The 17,478-nt window shown below is 41.8% G+C and overlaps 1 protein-coding gene across 1 annotated transcript in view; it reads left to right on the top strand.

Moving 5' to 3' along the window:
• Window positions 1–17,478, top strand: part of SS18 (SS18 subunit of BAF chromatin remodeling complex) — a gene marked incomplete in the record, with an annotated part of 210,531 nt that overhangs the window by 168,595 nt on the left and 24,458 nt on the right.

The raw sequence follows: 17,478 nt of genomic DNA, 5'->3' as shown, positions 1-17,478 counted from the left end.
ATTCCATTAAAAATTACAGAATATGCCATTTTCAAATTAAACTAAATGTATTTTTAAAATGAATGTTCCGATTTCTTAAAACTCAATGGTCACTGACCTACCACTTCAGAACTGTTTGTTGAAACTTGTTCCTTTTAAGATAAGTTATCACAACTAATAGGTTGGGAAAAAAATGACACATGCACTGCAGCAAGTGAAGTCAAATCAATGATTTTGAATCTCCTCCCCCCCCCTGCCTATTGCTTTTCTTCCTCTGATGCAGAAGCAAAATACTGTTTCAGCATCCTTCATATTTTTTTGCGCAACTGTTTTTCTTCTTAAACGGGAAGAGTCAACAGCTACATTCCTTTTGGGAATTTGGAACCTGGCCAACAGGAGGAGGCAAAGACACCCCAGCCAAAGGCTTAAATACCTCCCAGCACTTCCTTCATCCCCCAGTCCTTTGAAATGGGACTGGAGTTTTAAGTAATCCTGTCAGCCTCTCAGTGAGAGTATGGATGAAAGTTGGAGTCTGGAGATGCAGGGAGTGTCATCTCTGCGAAACCATCCTGACTCATGTTAACAGCTCCTTGGCAATCAGCGTTTACGCGTTTTGCTGCCTGCCTTTATTCACTGAAGTCCATGTCAGAAGCGATGCTACTATCTGTCACACTTGAAGGGCCATGTTCCTGTCCCACGGCGTAGATTCCGGTAAGATCGTTTCATTTTATTTCAAGATGTGAATGCAATTTTAACAAAAGAAGTCGGGGTCCCAGTGGGACTCCTTTATCTTAAATGAAATAAAGGGTTAAAATCTCCTGTGTTATTGAACAGGGGGGACTTTAATTATGTTTGTTATCTGTCTGCTAATGTGTAGTAATGCTTGGGCTCATGGCTATTCGCAATATAACGGTCCTTTTGGACTGGCACGCCTTTTTTTGCTGTCTTACATCGTGAACCTCGTGACTGGGTGTGGTCACGTAATTCCATTTCCGTACCCTGACGAGTGGCGACGGAGAGACTATATTCGTTGGTTGTCTGGTTCACAGGAGGTAGTGAGTGCCCCGGCCATTGGGGGTGTAAGGTGCCGTTTAGCTTTAGTCCATATTTGCAATCTCCACGTTATGGAGGATTCTGATTTTTTTAGAGACTGACATCTCCTACTCCGTATACGTCTTGTGAGGAGCATGAAATGGCCCGGGTTATCCATGCCCATCAGTTATGTTCCGATTGCCGTTCTAGTGTACTCTCTTCCCCCGAATCATGGAATGTAGAGTGCGTCGAGCCATCCGCCCCTGAGGATTCCATGTCGCGTGCCCCAGAACCTTCTTTTACTACGCATGCAGGTGTGCCTATGGCCGTTACTCCTTCTCCTCCAAAGGTCACGGCACAATTCCGATAGCCATATCTATGGCGCTGGCACGTTTATATCTCCCAAGATAAGTATTTTTAAGATACTGTCCATGTTCTGTTAACCAGGGTCCGTTGAATATCTATATATCTTAGAAGCTTGTTAGCTCCTGTACTTAATATCTACCTATATTAGTATCAATTTATACATTGAAATCAGATAGTCTATCCACTGCAGTGGCGCTCTATTTTATAGCAAATGCATGCTTGCTTTGTTCTGTTTATGCTATAGGAATAAAGATCATGGTTTTTTGAAGAGACCGAGGTGTGTCAGATGTTTCTGTGTCTGGATACAAATGTTTCAGCCTTTAATCTACATATTAGATCAATTAGGAGTAGAATGTTGCTGAGTGCTGCTTTCCCCTACTTTATACATAGTATACTCGTATAGCTCTGCTATGTCATAATATTTTTCTTTTTAAAAATATTCTGAAATTATATAATTAATTGCACCAGGCCTATAATCAGCTAACGCTGGCTAGGTTGAATATAAATTCGATTTTTCTACTTGTCAAACACCAGTAATAAGGTGTTTTAGAAAAGTATAGTTTCTCTCCCTAACTTTATTTTTTAATTAATATATATATATATATATATATATATAATTTCTCTTGTTAAGTGTGTTCAGTCCACGGGTCATCCATTACTTATGGGATATATTCTCCTTCCCAACAGGAAGTTGCAAGAGGATCACCCAAGCAGAGCTGCTATATAGCTCCTCCCCTCACATGTCATATCCAGTCATTCTCTTGCAAGTCTCAACAAACAAGGAGGTTGTGAGAGGAGTTGGAGTTTTTTACTTAATTGTTCTTCAATCAAAAGTTTGTTATTTTAAATGGCACCGGTGTGTGCTGTTTTTTCTCTCAGGCAGTATTTAGAAGAAGAATCTGCCTGCGTTTTCTATGATCTTAGCAGACGTAACTAAGATCCACTGGCTGTTCTCGCACATTCTGAGGAGTGGGGTAACTTCAGAAAAGGGAATAGCATGCGGGGTCCCCCGCAAATGAGGTATGTGCAGTAAAATATTTTCTAGGAATGGAATTGACTAAGAAAACACTGCTGTTACCCATATGATGTAAGTACAGCCTTTAATGCAGTAGTAGCGACTGGTATCAGGCTGATAAATGTATGCGCAGTTGAGTTATTTTCTAGGGGCTAGATTTTGACTGAGAAAATACTGTTAATACTGAAATAAATGTATGAGCCTTAACTGCAGTAGAAGCGACTGGTAGCAGGCTTAGTGATAACTTTGCATAACACTGGAAAGTTGTTTTTGAAAACGTTTACTGGCATGTTATTCGTTTTGTGAGGTACTTTGGTGATAAATCTTTTTGGGCATGATTTTTTTCCACATGGCTAACGTATATTTCTGCATAGAAACAGTTGTAACAGGTCTCCCACTGTTGTATTATGAGTGGGAGGGGCCTTTTTTTAGCGCCTTGTTGCGCAGTTAAAATTCTAGCACAGTCTTCCTGCTTCTTCCTCCTTGATCCAGGACGTCTCCAGAGAGCTCAGGGGTCTTCAAAATTCATTTTTGAGGGAGGTAATCGGTCACAGCAGACCTGTGACAGTGTGTTTGACTGTGATAAAAGCGTTAAATCTTGAATCGATTATCCGTTTTTGGGTATTGAGGGGTTAATCATCCGTTTGCTAGTGGGTGCAATCCTCTGCTAAATTCATACATTTACTGTTAAATTTGTTGGCTATAACTGAATTAGTTCATTATTATTTCAACTGTGACAGTTTTTTTGTTTTTTTAAAAGCGCTGCAGCGTTTTTTCTATTGCTTGTAAATTTATTGAAAGATTTTTTTCCAAGCTTGCTAGCCTTCATTGCTAGTCTGTTTAAACATGTCTGATACAGATGAATCTACTTGTTCATTATGTTTAAAAGCCAATGTGGAGCCCAATAGAAATATGTGTACCCATTGTATTGATGTTACTTTAAATAAGTCAGTCTTTACCGGTAAAGAAATTATCACCAGACAACGAGGGGGAAGTTATGCCGTCTAACTCTCCTCACGTGTCAGTACCTTCGCCTCCCGCTCAGGAGGTGCGTGAGATTGTGGCGCCAAGTACATCAAGGCCCTTACAAATCACTTTACATGATATGGCTAATGTTATGAAAGATGTATTTAATTTGCCTGAGTTAAGAGGCAAGCGCGATAGCTCTGGGTTAAGGACAGAGCGCGCCGATGACACGAGAGCCATGTCCGATACTGCGTCACAATTTGCAGAACATGAGGACGGAGAGCTTCATTCTGTGGGTGACGGATCTGATCCGGGGAGACCGGATTCAGAAATTTCAAATTTTAAATTCAAGCTTGAGAACCTCCGTGTATTGCTAGGGGAGGTGTTAGCGGCTCTGAATGATTGCGACACGGTTGCAATCCCAGAGAAATTATGTAGGCTGGATAAATACTATGCGGTACCGGTGTGTACTGACGTTTTTCCTATACCTAAAAGGCTTACAGAGATTATTAGCAAGGAGTGGGATAGACCCGGTGTGCCTTTTTCCACTCCTCCGATATTTAGAAAAATGTTCCCAATAGACGCCACCACACAAGACTTATGGCAGACGGTCCCTAAGGTGGAGGGAGCAGTTTCTACTTTAGCCAAGCGTACCACTATCCCGGTGGAGGATAGTTGTGCTTTCTCAGATCCAATGGATAAAAAATTAGGTTACCTTAAGAAAATGTTTGTTCAACAAGGTTTTATATTACAGCCCCTTGCATGCATTGCGCCCGTCACTGCTGCAGCGGCATTCTGGTTTGAGTCTCTGGAAGAGGCTATTCGCACAGCACTATTGGATGAGATTATGAACAAGCTTAAAGCCCTTAAGCTAGCTAATGCATTTGTTTCGGATGCCGTTGTGCATTTAACCAAACTAACGGCTAAGAACTCCGGATTCGCCATCCAGGCGTGCAGAGCGCTATGGCTTAAATCCTGGTCAGCAGATGTGACTTCTAAATCTAAATTGCTTAATATTCCTTTCAAAGGGCAAACCTTATTCGGGCCCGGCTTGAAAGAAATTATTGCTGACATTACTGGAGGTAAAGGTCACACCCTTCCTCAGGACAGGGCCAAATCAAAGGTCAAACAGTCTAATTTTCGTGCCTTTCGTAATTTCAAGGCAGGAGCAGCATCAACTTCCTCCGCTCCAAAACAGGAAGGGACTGCTACTCGTTACAGACAGGGTTGGAAAGGCAACCAGTCCTGGAACAAGGGCAAGCAGGCCAGAAAACCTACTTCTGCCCCTAAGACAGCATGAAGAAAGGGCCCCCTATCCGGAAACGGATCTAGTGGGGGGCAGACTTTCTCTCTTCGCCCAGGCCTGGGCAAGAGATGTCCAGGATCCCTGGGCGTTGGAGATCATATCTCAGGGATACCTTCTGGACTTCAAAACTTCTCCTCCACAAGGGAGATTTCATCTGTCAAGGTTATCAACAAACCTAATAAAGAAAGAGGCATTTCTTCGATGTGTACAAGACCTCTTAGTAATGGGAGTGATCCATCCGGTTCCGCGGACGGAACAAGGGCAAGGGTTTTACTCAAATCTGTTTGTGGTTCCCAAAAAAGAGGGAACCTTCAGGCCAATCTTGGACCTGAAGATCTTAAACAAATTCCTAAGGGTTCCATCGTTCAAAATGGAAACTATTCGAACCATCCTACCCATGATCCAAGAGGGTCAGTATATGACCACAGTGGACTTAAAGGATGCCTACCTTCACATACCGATTCACAAAGATCATTATCGGTACCTAAGGTTTGCCTTTCTAGACAGGCATTACCAGTTTGTAGCTCTTCCCTTCAGGTTGGCTACGGCCCCGAGAATTTTTACAAAGGTTCTGGGCTCGCTTCTGGCGGTACTAAGACCGCGAGGCATAGCGGTGGCTCCGTACCTAGACGACATTCTGATACAAGCGTTAAGTTTTCAAAATGCAAAGTCTCATACAGAGATAGTTCTAGCATTTCTGAGGTCGCATGGGTGGAAAGTGAACATGGAAAAGAGTTCTCTGTTACCACTCACAAGGGTTCCCTTTCTGGGGACTCTTATAGATTCTGTAGAGATGAAGATTTACCTGACGGAGTCCAAGTTATCAAAAATCCTAAATGCTTGCTGTGTCCTTCATTCCATTACAAGCCCATCAGTAGCTCAGTGCATGGAAGTAATCGGCTTAATGGTCGCGGCAATGGACATAGTGCCATTTGCGCGCCTGCATCTCAGACCGCTGCAACTATGCATGCTAAGTCAGTGGAATGGGAATTACTCAAATCTGTCCCCTTTACTAAATCTGGACCAGGAGGCCAGAGATTCTCTTCTCTGGTGGTTGTCGCGGGTTCATCTGTCCAAAGGAATGACTTTTCGCAGACCAGATTGGACGATTGTAACAACAGATGGCAGCCTACTAGGCTGGGGTGCAGTCTGGAACTCCCTGAAGGCTCAGGGATCGTGGACTCAGGTGGAGAAACTCCTCCCAATGAACATTCTGGAATTAAGAGCAATATTCAATGCTCTTCTAGCTTGGCCTCAGCAACACTGAGGTTCATCAGATTTCAGTCGGACAACATCACGACTGTGGCTTACATCAATCATCAAGGGGGAACCAGGAGTTCCCTAGCGATGTTGGAAGTCTCGAAGATAATTCGCTGGGCAGAGTCTCACTCTTGTCACCTGTCAGCGATCTACATCCCAGGCGTGGAGAACTGGGAGGCGGACTTTCTAAGTCACCAGACCTTTCATCCGGGGGAGTGGGAACTTCACCCGGAGGTGTTTGCTCAACTGATTCTTCGTTGGGGCGAACCGGAGCTGGATCTCATGGCATCTCGCCAGAACGCGAAGCTTCCTTGTTACGGATCCAGGTCCAGGGACCCGGGAGCGGTGCTGGTAAATGCACTAGCAGCCCCTTGGGTTTTCAACATGGCTTATGTGTTTCCACCATTTCCGTTGCTACCTCGACTGATTGCCAGGATCAAACAGGAGAGAGCATTGGTGATTCTGATAGCGCCTGCGTGGCCACGCAGGACCTGGTATGCAGACCTAGTGGACATGTCGTCCTGTCCACCATGGTCTCTGCCTCTGAGGCAGGACCTTCTAATTCAGGGTCCTTTCAACCATCCAAGCCTAATTTCTCTGAGGCTGACTGCATGGAGATTGAACGCTTGATTCTATCAAAGCGTGGTTTTTCGGAATCGGTTATTGATACATTAATACAGGCTCGGAAACCTGTTACCAGAAAAATTTACCATAAGATATGGCGTAAATATTTATATTGGTGTGAATCCAAGAGTTACTCATGGAGTAAGGTTAGGATTCCTAGGATATTGGCTTTTCTACAGGAAGGTTTAGAAAAGGGTTTATCCGCTAGTTCGTTAAAGGGACAGATTTCTGCTCTGTCTATTCTTTTACACAAACGTCTGGCAGAGAATCCAGACGTCAAGGCTTTTTGTCAGGCTTTGGCTAGGATTAAGCCTGTGTTTAAAACTGTTGCTCCTCCGTGGAGCTTAAACTTGGTTCTTAAAGTTCTTCAGGGTGTTCCGTTTGAACCCCCTTCATTCCATTGATATTAAGCTTTTATCTTGGAAAGTTCTGTTTTTGATGGCTATTTCCTCGGCTCGAAGAGTCTCTGAGTTATCTGCCTTACATTGTGATTCTCCTTATCTGATTTTCCATTCAGATAAGGTAGTTCTGCGTACTAAACCTGGGTTTTTACCTAAGGTTGTTTCTAACAGGAATATCAATCAAGAGATTGTTGTTCCATCATTATGTCCTAATCCTTCTTCAAAGAAGGAACGTCTTTTGCATAATCTGGACGTAGTCCGTGCCCTGAAGTTCTACTTACAGGCAACTAAAGATTTTCGGCAAACTTCTTCCCTGTTTGTCGTTTATTCTGGTCAGAGGAGAGGTCAAAAGGCTTCGGCCACCTCTCTCTTTTTGGCTTTGTAGCATAATACGTTTAGCCTATGAGACTGCTGGACAGCAGCCTCCTGAAAGAATTACAGCTCATTCCACTAGAGCTGTGGCTTCCACCTGGGCCTTTAAGAATGAGGCCTCTGTTGAACAGATTTGCAAGGCTGCAACTTGGTCTTCACTTCATACCTTTTCAAAATTTTACAAATTTGACACTTTTGTTTCTTCGGAGGCTGTTTTTGGGAGAAAGGTTCTACAGGCAGTGGTTCCTTCCCGCCCTGTCCTTTTTTGAGGCAGTTCTAAATTTTAATTACAACTCCAGTCACCACTGCACCCTATAGTCTTTTCCTTTCTCGTCTTGTTTCGGTCGAATGACTGGATATGACATGTGAGGGGAGGAGCTATATAGCAGCTCTGCTTGGGTGATCCTCTTGCAACTTCCTGTTGGGAAGGAGAATATATCCCATAAGTAATGGATGACCCGTGGACTGAACACTCTACAAGAGAAATAAATTTATCAGGTAAGCATAAATTATGTTTCTTTCATGTAATTAGCAAGAGTCCATGAGCTAGTGACGTATGGGATATACATTCCTACCAGGAGGGGCAAAGTTTCCCAAACCTTAAAATGCCTATAAATACACCCCTCACCACACCCACAATTCAGTTTTACAAACTTTGCCTCCGATGGAGGTGGTGAAGTAAGTTTGTGCTAGATTCTACGTTGATATGCGCTCCGCAGCAAGTTGGAGCCCGGTTTTCCTCTCAGCGTGCAGTGAATGTCAGAGGGATGTGAGGAGAGTATTGCCTATTTGAATGCAGTGATCTCCTTCTACGGGGTCTATTTCATAGGTTCTCGGTTATCGGTCGTAGAGATTCATCTCTTACCTCCCTTTTCAGATCGACGATATACTCTTATATATACCATTACCTCTGCTGATTCTCGTTTCAGTACTGGTTTGGCTTTCTACAAACGTGTAGATGAGTGTCCTGGGGTAAGTAAATCTTATTTTCTGTGACACTCTAAGCTATGGTTGGGCACTTTATTTATAAAGTTCTAAATATATGTATTCAAACATTTATTTGCCTTGACTCAGAATGTTCAACATTCCTTATTTTTCAGACAGTCAGTTTCATATTTGGGATAAATGCATTTGTTTCAATCATTTTTTCTTACCTTAAAAAATTTGACTTTTTCCCTGTGGGCTGTTAGGCTCGCGGGGGCAGAAAATGCTTCATTTTATTGCGTCATTCTTGGCGCAGACTTTTTTGGCGCAAAATTTTTTTTCTGTTTCCGGCGTCATACGTGTCGCCGGAAGTTGCGTCATTTTTTGGCGTTTTTTTGAGTCAAAAATGTCGGCGTTCCGGATGTGGCGTCATTTTTGGCGCCAAAAGCATTTAGGCGCCAAATAATGTGGGCGTCTTTTTTGGCGCTAAAAAATATGGGCGTCATTTTTGTCTCCACATTATTTAAGTCTCATTTTTTATTGCTTCTGGTTGCTAGAAGCTTGTTCACTGGCATTTTTTTCCCATTCCTGAAACTGTCATTTAAGGAATTTGATCAATTTTGCTTTATATGTTGTTTTTTTTCTTTTACATATTGCAAGATGTTCCACGTTGCAACTGAGTCAGAAGATACTTCAGGAAAATCACTGCACAGTGCTGGAGCTACCAAGCTAAGTGTATCTGCTATAAACTTTTGGTATCTGTTTCTCCAGCTGTTATTTGTATTGCATGTCATGTCAAACTTATTAATGCAGATAAAATTTCCTTTAGTACTGTTACATTACCTGTTGCTGTTCCGTCAACATCTAATTTTCAGAGTGTTCCTGATAACATAAGAGATTTTATTTTTTAAATCCATTAAGAAGGCTATGTCTGTTATTTCTCCTTCTAGTATACATAAAAGTCTTTTAAAACTTCTCTTTTTTCAGATGAATTTTTAAATGAACATCATCATTCTGAAACTGATAATGGTTCTTCTGGTTCAGAGGTTTCTGTCTCAGAGGTTGATGCTGATAAATCTTTCTATTTGTTCAAGATGGAATTTATTCGTTCTTTACTTAAAGAAGTGTTATTTGCATTAGAAATAGAGGATTCTGGTCCTCTTGATACTAAATGTAAACGTTTAAATAAGGTTTTTAAATCTCCTGTAGTTATTCCAGAAGTGTTTTATCTCCCTGATGCTATTTCTGAAGTAATTTCCAGGGAATGGAATAATTTGGGTAATTTATTTACTCCTTCTAGACGTTTAAGCAAATTATATCCTGTGCCATCTGACAGATTAGAGTTTTGGGACAAAATCCCTAAGGTTATGGGGCTGTCTCTACTCCTGCTAATGTACTACTATTCCTACGGCAGATAGTACTTCATTTAAGGATCCTTTAGATAGGAAAATTGAATCCTTTCTAAGAAAAGCTTACTTATGTTCAGGTAATCTTCTTAGACCTGCTATATTTTTAGCGGATGTTGCTGCAGCTTCAACTTTTTGGTTAGAAGCTTTAGCGCAACAAGTAACAGATCATAATTTTATAGCATTATTATTATTCTATAACATGCTAATAATTTTATTGGTGATACCATCTTTTGATATCATTAGAGTTGATGTCAGGTATATGTCTCTAGCTATTTTAGCTAGAAAAGCTTTATGGATTAAACTTGGAATGCTTACATGTCTTCTAAGTCAACTTTGCTTTCCCTTTCTTTCCAGGGTAAATAATCATTTTCGTTCCTTTCCTCACAACAAGGAACAAAAGCCTGATCCTTCATCCTCAGGAGCGGTATCAGTTTGGAAACTATTTCCAGTTTGGAATATATCCAAGCCTTATAGAAACCTATAGCCAGCTCCTAAGTACCTATGAGGGTGCGGCCCTTATTCCAGCTCAGCTGGTATGGGGCAGATTACGTTTTCTTCAAAGAAATTTGGATCAATTCCGTTCTTAATCTCTGGTTTCAGAAACATTGTTTCAGAAAGGTACAGAATTGCCTTCAAGTTAAGGCCTCCTGCTAAGAGATTCTTTCCTTTCCCGTGTCCCAGTTAACACAGCAAAGGCTCAGCATTTCTGAAATGTGTTTCAGATCTAGAGTTGGCTGGAGTATTTATGCCAGTTCCAGTTCTGGAACAGGGGCTGGGGTTTTATTTTATCTCTTCATTGTACCAAAGAAGGTCAATTCCTTCAGACCAGTTCCGGATCTATCATTATTGAATCGTTATGTTAGGATACCAACATTCAAGATGGTTACTGTAGGACTATCCTGCCTTTTGTTTAGCAAGGGCATTATATGTCTACAATAGATTTACAGGATGTGTATCTGCATATTCTGATTCATCCAGATCACTTTTAGTGTCTGAGATTCTCTTTTTAGACAAGCATTACCAGTTTTGTGGCTCTACCGTTTGGCCTAGCCTCAGTTCCAAGAATTTTTTTCAAAGGTTCTCGGTGCCCTTCTTTCTGTAATCAGAGAATAGGGTTTTGGTATTTCCTTATCTGGACGATATCTTGGTACTTGCTCAGTCTTCTCATTTTCGAAGAATCTCATACGAATCGACTTGTGTTGTTTCTTCAAGTTCATGGTTGGAGGATCAATTTACCAATCAGTTCATTGATTCCTCAGACAAGGGTAACCTTTTTAGGTTTCTAGATAAATTCAGTGTCTATGACTCTGTCCTTGCCAGACAAGAGAAGTTTAACATTGATATCAGCTTGTCAAAACCTTCAGTCACAATCATTCCCTTTGGTAGCCTTATGCATGGAAATGTTGGGTCTTAGGACTGCCGCATCAGATGCGATCTCCTTTGCTCGTTTTCACATGCGACCTCTTCAGCTCTGTATGCTGAACCAATGGTGCAGGGATTCCTCAAAGATATCTCAATTAATATCTTTAAACCGATTTTACGACACTCTCTGACATGGTGGACAGATCACCATCGTTTAGTTCAGGGGGCTTCTTTGTTCTTCCGACCTGGACTATAATCTCAACAGATGCAAGTCTTACAGGTTGGGGAGCTGTGTGGGGGTATCTGACGGCACAAGGGGTTTGGGAATCTCAGGAGGTGAGATTTCCGATCAAAATTTTGGAACTCCGTGCAATTTTCAGAGCTCTTCAGTCTTGGCCTCTTCTGAAGAGAGAGTTGTTCATTTGTTTTCAGATAGACAATGTCACAACTGTGGCATACATCAATCATCAAGGAGGGACTCACAGTCCTCTGGCTATGAAAGAAGTATCTCGAATTTTGGTTTTGGCGGAATCCAGCTCCTGTCTAATCTCTGCGGTTCATATCCCAGGTATGGACAATTGGAAAGCGGATTATCTCAGTCGCCAAACGTTGCATCCGGGCGAATGGTCTCTTCACCCAGAGGTATTTCTTCAGATTGTTCAAATGTGGGAACTTCCAGAAATAGATCTGATGGCTTCTCATCTAAACAAGAAACTTCCCAGGTATCTGTCCAGATCCCGGGATCCTCAGGCGGAGGCAGTGGATGCATTATCACTTCCTTGGAAGTATCATCCTGCTTATATCTTTCCGCCTCTAGTTCTTCTTCCAAGAGTAATCTCCAAGATTCTGAAGGAATGCTCGTTTGTTCTGCTGGTAGCTCCGGCATGGCCTCACAGGTTTTGGTATGCGGATCTTGTCCGGATGGCCTCTTGCCAACCGTGGACTCTTCCGTTAAGACCAGACCTTTTGTCTCAAGGTCCTTTTTTCCATCAGGATCTGAAATCCTTAAATTTAAAGGTATGGAGATTGAACGCTTGATTCTTGGTCAAAGAGGTTTCTCTGACTCTGTGATTAATTCTATGTTACAGGCTCGTAAATCTGTATCCAGAGAGATATATTATAGAGTCTGGAAGACTTATATTTTTTGGTGTCTTTCTCATCATTTTTCTTGGCATTCTTTTAGAATACCGAGAATATTACAGTTTCTTCAGGATGGTTTAGATAAGGGTTTGTCCGCAAGTTCCTTGAAAGGTCAAATCTCTGCTCTTTTTGTTCTTTTTCACAGAAAGATTGCTATTCTTCCTGATATTCATTGTTTTGTACAAGCTTTGGTTCGTATAAAGCCTGTCATTAAGTCAATTTCTCCTCCTTGGAGTTTGAATTTGGTTCTGGGGGCTCTTCAAGCTCCTCCATTTGAACCTATGCATTCATTGGATATTAAATTACTTTCTTGGAAAGTTTTGTTCCTTTTGGCCATCTCTTCTGCCAGAAGAGTTTCTGAATTATCTGCTCTTTCTTGTGAGTCTCCTTTTCTGATTTTTCATCAGGATAAGGCGGTGTTGCGAACTTCTTTTGAATTTTTACCTAAGTTGTGAATTCCAACAACATTAGTAGAGACATTGTGGTTCCTTCATTATGTCCTAATCCTAAGAATTCTATGGAGAAATCGTTGCATTCTTTGGATGTTATTAGAGCTTTGAAATATTATGTTGAAGCTACTAAGTCTTTCCGAAAGACTTCTAGTTTATTTGTTATCTTTTCCGGTTTTAGAAAGGCCAGAAAACTTCTGCCATTTCTTTGGCATCTTGGTTGAAATCTTTAATTCATCTTGCCTATGTTGAGTCGGGTAAGACTCCGCCTCATAGGATTACAGTTCATTCTACTAGGTCAGTTTCTACTTCCTGGGCGTTTAGGAATGAAGCTTCGGTTGATCAGATTTGCAAAGCGGCAACTTGGTCCTCTTTGCATACTTTTACCAAATTCTACCATTTTGTTGTATTTTCTTCTTCTGAAGCAGTTTTTGGTAGAAAAGTACTTCAGGCAGCGGTTTCAGTTTGAATCTTCTGCTTATGTTTTTCATTAAACTTTATTTTGGGTGTGGATTATTTTCAGCAGGAATTGGCTGTCTTTATTTTATCCCTCCCTCTCTAGTGACTCTTGTGTGGAAAGATCCACATCTTGGGTAGTCATTATCCCATACGTCACTAGCTCATGGACTCTTGCTAATTACATGAAAGAAAACATAATTTATGTAAGAACTTACCTGATAAATTCATTTCTTTCATATTAGCAAGAGTCCATGAGGCCCGCCCTTTTTTTGTGGTGGTTATGATTTTTTTGTATAAAGCACAATTATTCCAATTCCTTATTTTATATGCTTTCGCACTTTTTTCTTATCACCCCACTTCTTGGCTATTCGTTAAACTGAATTGTGGGTGTGGTGAGGGGTGTATTTATAGGCATTTTAAGGTTTGGGAAACTTTGCCCCTCCTGGTAGGAATGTATATCCCATACGTCACTAGCTCATGGACTCTTGCTAATATGAAAGAAATGAATTTATCAGGTAAGTTCTTACATAAATTATGTTTTTTTTTTCCTTCATCATTCTCCATATTTTTATTTTTTTACCACAATTTTTAATTAGTATATTTTAATGGTATATTCTCCTGAGAGATCTCTTATTAGTGATACCATTTAAGGTGCTATTGAGATCTCACTGAAAAATTATAATAAACGGTTACAAGTGATTTGTCCAACGTGCCCTTAAGCAAATAAGTGTCTATAGGAATCGATGAGGGGAATCCGGTGCAGAGTTGTGGAAACTCCCAAAATCCAATGGGGATGTTGAAGAAATTTTTTTTTGTGAAAAAATCAAAAATTGTGGTAAAGAAATTATATATATATATATATATATATATATATATATATATATATATATATATATATATATATATATATATATATATATATCCTTGACGTCTCCGTTTTTCTTTTAAGTATCTGTTCCAGTTCTGAGTTTAGGAGAATAGGGCCTCTGATCGGCTGGTCCTATTAGTGTACCCATTCTCCTTGGGCACACACCCTCGATTTTGGTGTGTTCTCGTACCAGGCGGGTACTGGTTGGGCGGTAGCTGCTGTTCCTTACGGTTCATGTCACCCATGTGGTGGTGTGTGCTGGTTACCTTGTTGGGTGCTGGGTTGTTCACTTTGATAAGTTTTAGTTTGTTCTTGTTACATTACTAGAAGACGGCGGGACTACATCGGTCCTCCTCCCGTTCCTACTGTCGAGGGGATTTCAGACACAAAGCCTGCTGAGGCTCCTCGTGAGAGACTTTTTGGCCTTGGAACCGAAGTTCCTCCATTTCCCATGGGTTTGGATGACCTCTGGGCATCGGGGGTAGCAGATGGATGACGATTTTTATTTTCACTCTTGGTATCTCCTGGATGTTTGTTTTTTGTGGTCTCGTCACGGTACCTCTCATAGGTTGCTGGGGCTACTTGTTGCCCTTCTTGGGTGGTCAGGTCATCTGTGACTCGCTCTCTACAGAGCGCAGGGGTTGGGGTTACTCCCTGTTGTTTTTCCCCCGGCATCTCCTGGTCGACTGGCTTCCAGGAGATGTGAGGCTCCTGCCGTTTTTTCCTGCGAGGTACAGTATTTTTCCGAGAGGCTGATCCTTTTGGGGTCTTGGTGATATTATCACTTCTCATCCTAAGCGTTTTATAGGTCGGTGAGGTAGCTCAGTTGGTCAAATACCCTGACTTTAATAAAGCCTTTTTTTTAAAGACCCAAGGTCACAGGTCCAAATCCCGGGAGGGCTGACTCAGTCCTAGTTTCCGGATGCTTCCCCGGGTGCTGGTTGCCCTTTTCTTAGACCTGTTAACATGTCTTTCTAGGCTCTTTGGTCTCAATCTATTTCTAATGTCCGCTGACATTGGGATGTGGGACGCACTGCCCAGGGTGCACTTCTCCGTATGAGGTAACTTGAGAGTTCCTTAGAGGGTTTGAACTTCGACTGGTCTCGGGTTCTGGGGGTCTAGTTTATGCCCATGTCTCTTGCCTGAGAGTCTGGATCGGTCCTGGGCGGTTCGGTTTCAAACCTTTTTAGGTTTGAAATATTTGCTTGTACCTTCTGGTATCTACCTGAGGGTTAGCTTGCTGTCTTCCGGTGGGACCTGATAGTGGTTATCAGGGGCAGTTATTGCACCTTGATGTAGGCTCGTTATCTGTTTCCACTAAGCTGTCGGTATGACCGAATGGCCTCTTATTACTTAGTTTCACCGTTCTCTCATTTCTTCTCTATGCCTATGGCCGTGGAAGCGGTTGCTTTGCGTTTGTCCTCCTCCGGGGATTTTTCTGAATACAGTTTCTATTGAAGCCCCAAGGTCTTTCTTCTTGTTTCCAAGGGGTTCTGTCCCTCTTGCGTGCAAGCGGTCCTGGGGCTAGATTCTGGGATGCTGTAGTTTAGTGTCTATTTCCCTGGTTTGGGAGTGGTCCTTCTTAGGAGGGAGCTGTGTAGGGGTTTTGGAACGCGAGCACATAGTATTTCTGTCATGGCTTTGTAGGAAGCAAGATTTAAATAATGGTCAGAGTTGTTCCCCCATGGGGTTGTTCCCTTTTTTCTTCTGAGGTGTGGTTCGAAGAGTTTTATATTCTTTGTTTTCGAATGTTGCTTATCCTTTTGGACTGGGTCTGTTTCTTCTGAGTGGGGTTCGGGGATCTGACTGCTCTGCTGCGTCTTAACCGTGTCCTTCCAGTTGATGCAAGTCTAGGTAGCCTAATTGATCTCTACACTGTCTAGTAGCTGAAGGCTTGGAGTTTGAGTCCATTTTGTGGCAGCTTTCTAATCTGGTCCCTGCTTCAGTGGGGGGTTCACAGTGTTTCTTCCCTCCACTGTTTCATGTGCTGCTGGGGTTGGATGTTCTTATAAGGTGAGAGTTGCCGTCAATATTTTTTTTACATTCTCTGGGGATTAATTTCCCACAATGGCTTTGGGGCAGCCTTGCTGCCTTGAGGTTGTTTTCACAAGAGCCCTTTTCTCTGAAAGGATTATTAGTGTGTTTCTATCCTTGTTTACAGGCTCAGAATTTCTTCAGCTTCATATGGATTTCTTCCTCTGATGTCTACTTTTAGCGGTTGTGCTTGCTAAACTATGGTACAGTGAGGAGCCTGTGGCTTCCTTGAAGTATCATAAGTTGTATGGGGTTGTCAGATCCAAGGTGTACCCTCAGCTCTTTCTCGTGCTCGCCTTTTCGTAGGTGTGGAGTTGGTCCTTGTCCTTCTAGGGAGTTATTCCCTGGGTGGTTGTCTTTAGCAACCTTGGGTTTGCTTTAGTCGTTTTGAGATTTTTTACAATAGTTGGTGCTCCTTTGGATTCCTTATGGGTCCTCCATTTTCCCCCTTCGAGGGTTAGGCGTAGGCTCTCTTCCTTCGGGTTGGGGGATAGTTCTGTGCGATCAGAAAGCCTGCGGTACTTGGTTCCTCAGGTTTTTTTGTGCTCAATGGATTCTAGAGATTCTGAGTAGTCTCTAGGACGGCCTTGCAGGTTTTAACTGATGGGCAGTTACTTGATCCTTTCAGGTTTTTAACCCCTTGTGTCTAAGTGTTACAGGTTTTTATAGGGTGTTTGGTAATCTCAGGCTGTGGTGCCTTTGGAACGGGCCGCCTTTTGTACCCGCCCTTTTGTACCCGCCCTTTTGTACCCTGATATTTTTCCTACTGTTCCTTGTTCCCTTGGCAGAATGACTGGGGGGGTGAGGGAAGTGGGGGAGGTATTTAAGCCTTTGACTGGGGTGTCTTTGGCTCCTCCTGGTGACCAGGTTCTGAATTCCCAAAAGTAATGAATGCAGCTGTGGACTCTTCCCGTCAGAAGAAAAGGAAATTATCAGGTAAGCATAATTGAAGTTTTTCCAAAATTTTCTATTTGGGGAAAAAAAATGTATGTTCTGTACAGACTTGAAACTGAGAAAACAATAGTCAAACCCTTTAGAAATATCTGTCTGCTGGAATATTTTCCTGAAACTGTTCTGTTTTTCCTTACTTATCTTGGTGCTGTAAATAATTTCTTAGAAATAAGGATGTAGTTTAATTTCAATATTGCTGCCCAGTTTTTTTTTTTTGTGCCATCAAACAATTTAAAATTTAAATGGGGAAAAAAAAGTACTGGTGAAGCATTGCTCTAACAGTGATGGACATACATTACTATATTGCTTCAAAGACAGTTGTATGCTTTGCTTTTTAAACAGAAATCTTTATATTAAATGTGAAATTATCCTTTAAATAACGAATAGCAAGACTTTTACAAATCTCCAGCAAAAGGCCATTAACATTTCTTCCTGTTTCTTGTCGAATTGATGTAGGTCATAATGATTACGGTTATCAGCAACCGTCGTATCCTGAGCAAGGCTACGATAGGCCTTACGAGGATTCCTCACAACATTACTGCGAAGGAGGTATCTATATAC

This window comes from Bombina bombina, chromosome 5, assembly GCF_027579735.1.
Source record: "Bombina bombina isolate aBomBom1 chromosome 5, aBomBom1.pri, whole genome shotgun sequence".
NCBI lineage: Eukaryota > Metazoa > Chordata > Amphibia > Anura > Bombinatoridae > Bombina > Bombina bombina.
The sequence above is the reverse complement of the archived record's forward strand: the minus strand, read 5'-3'. Positions and strand labels throughout refer to the sequence as shown.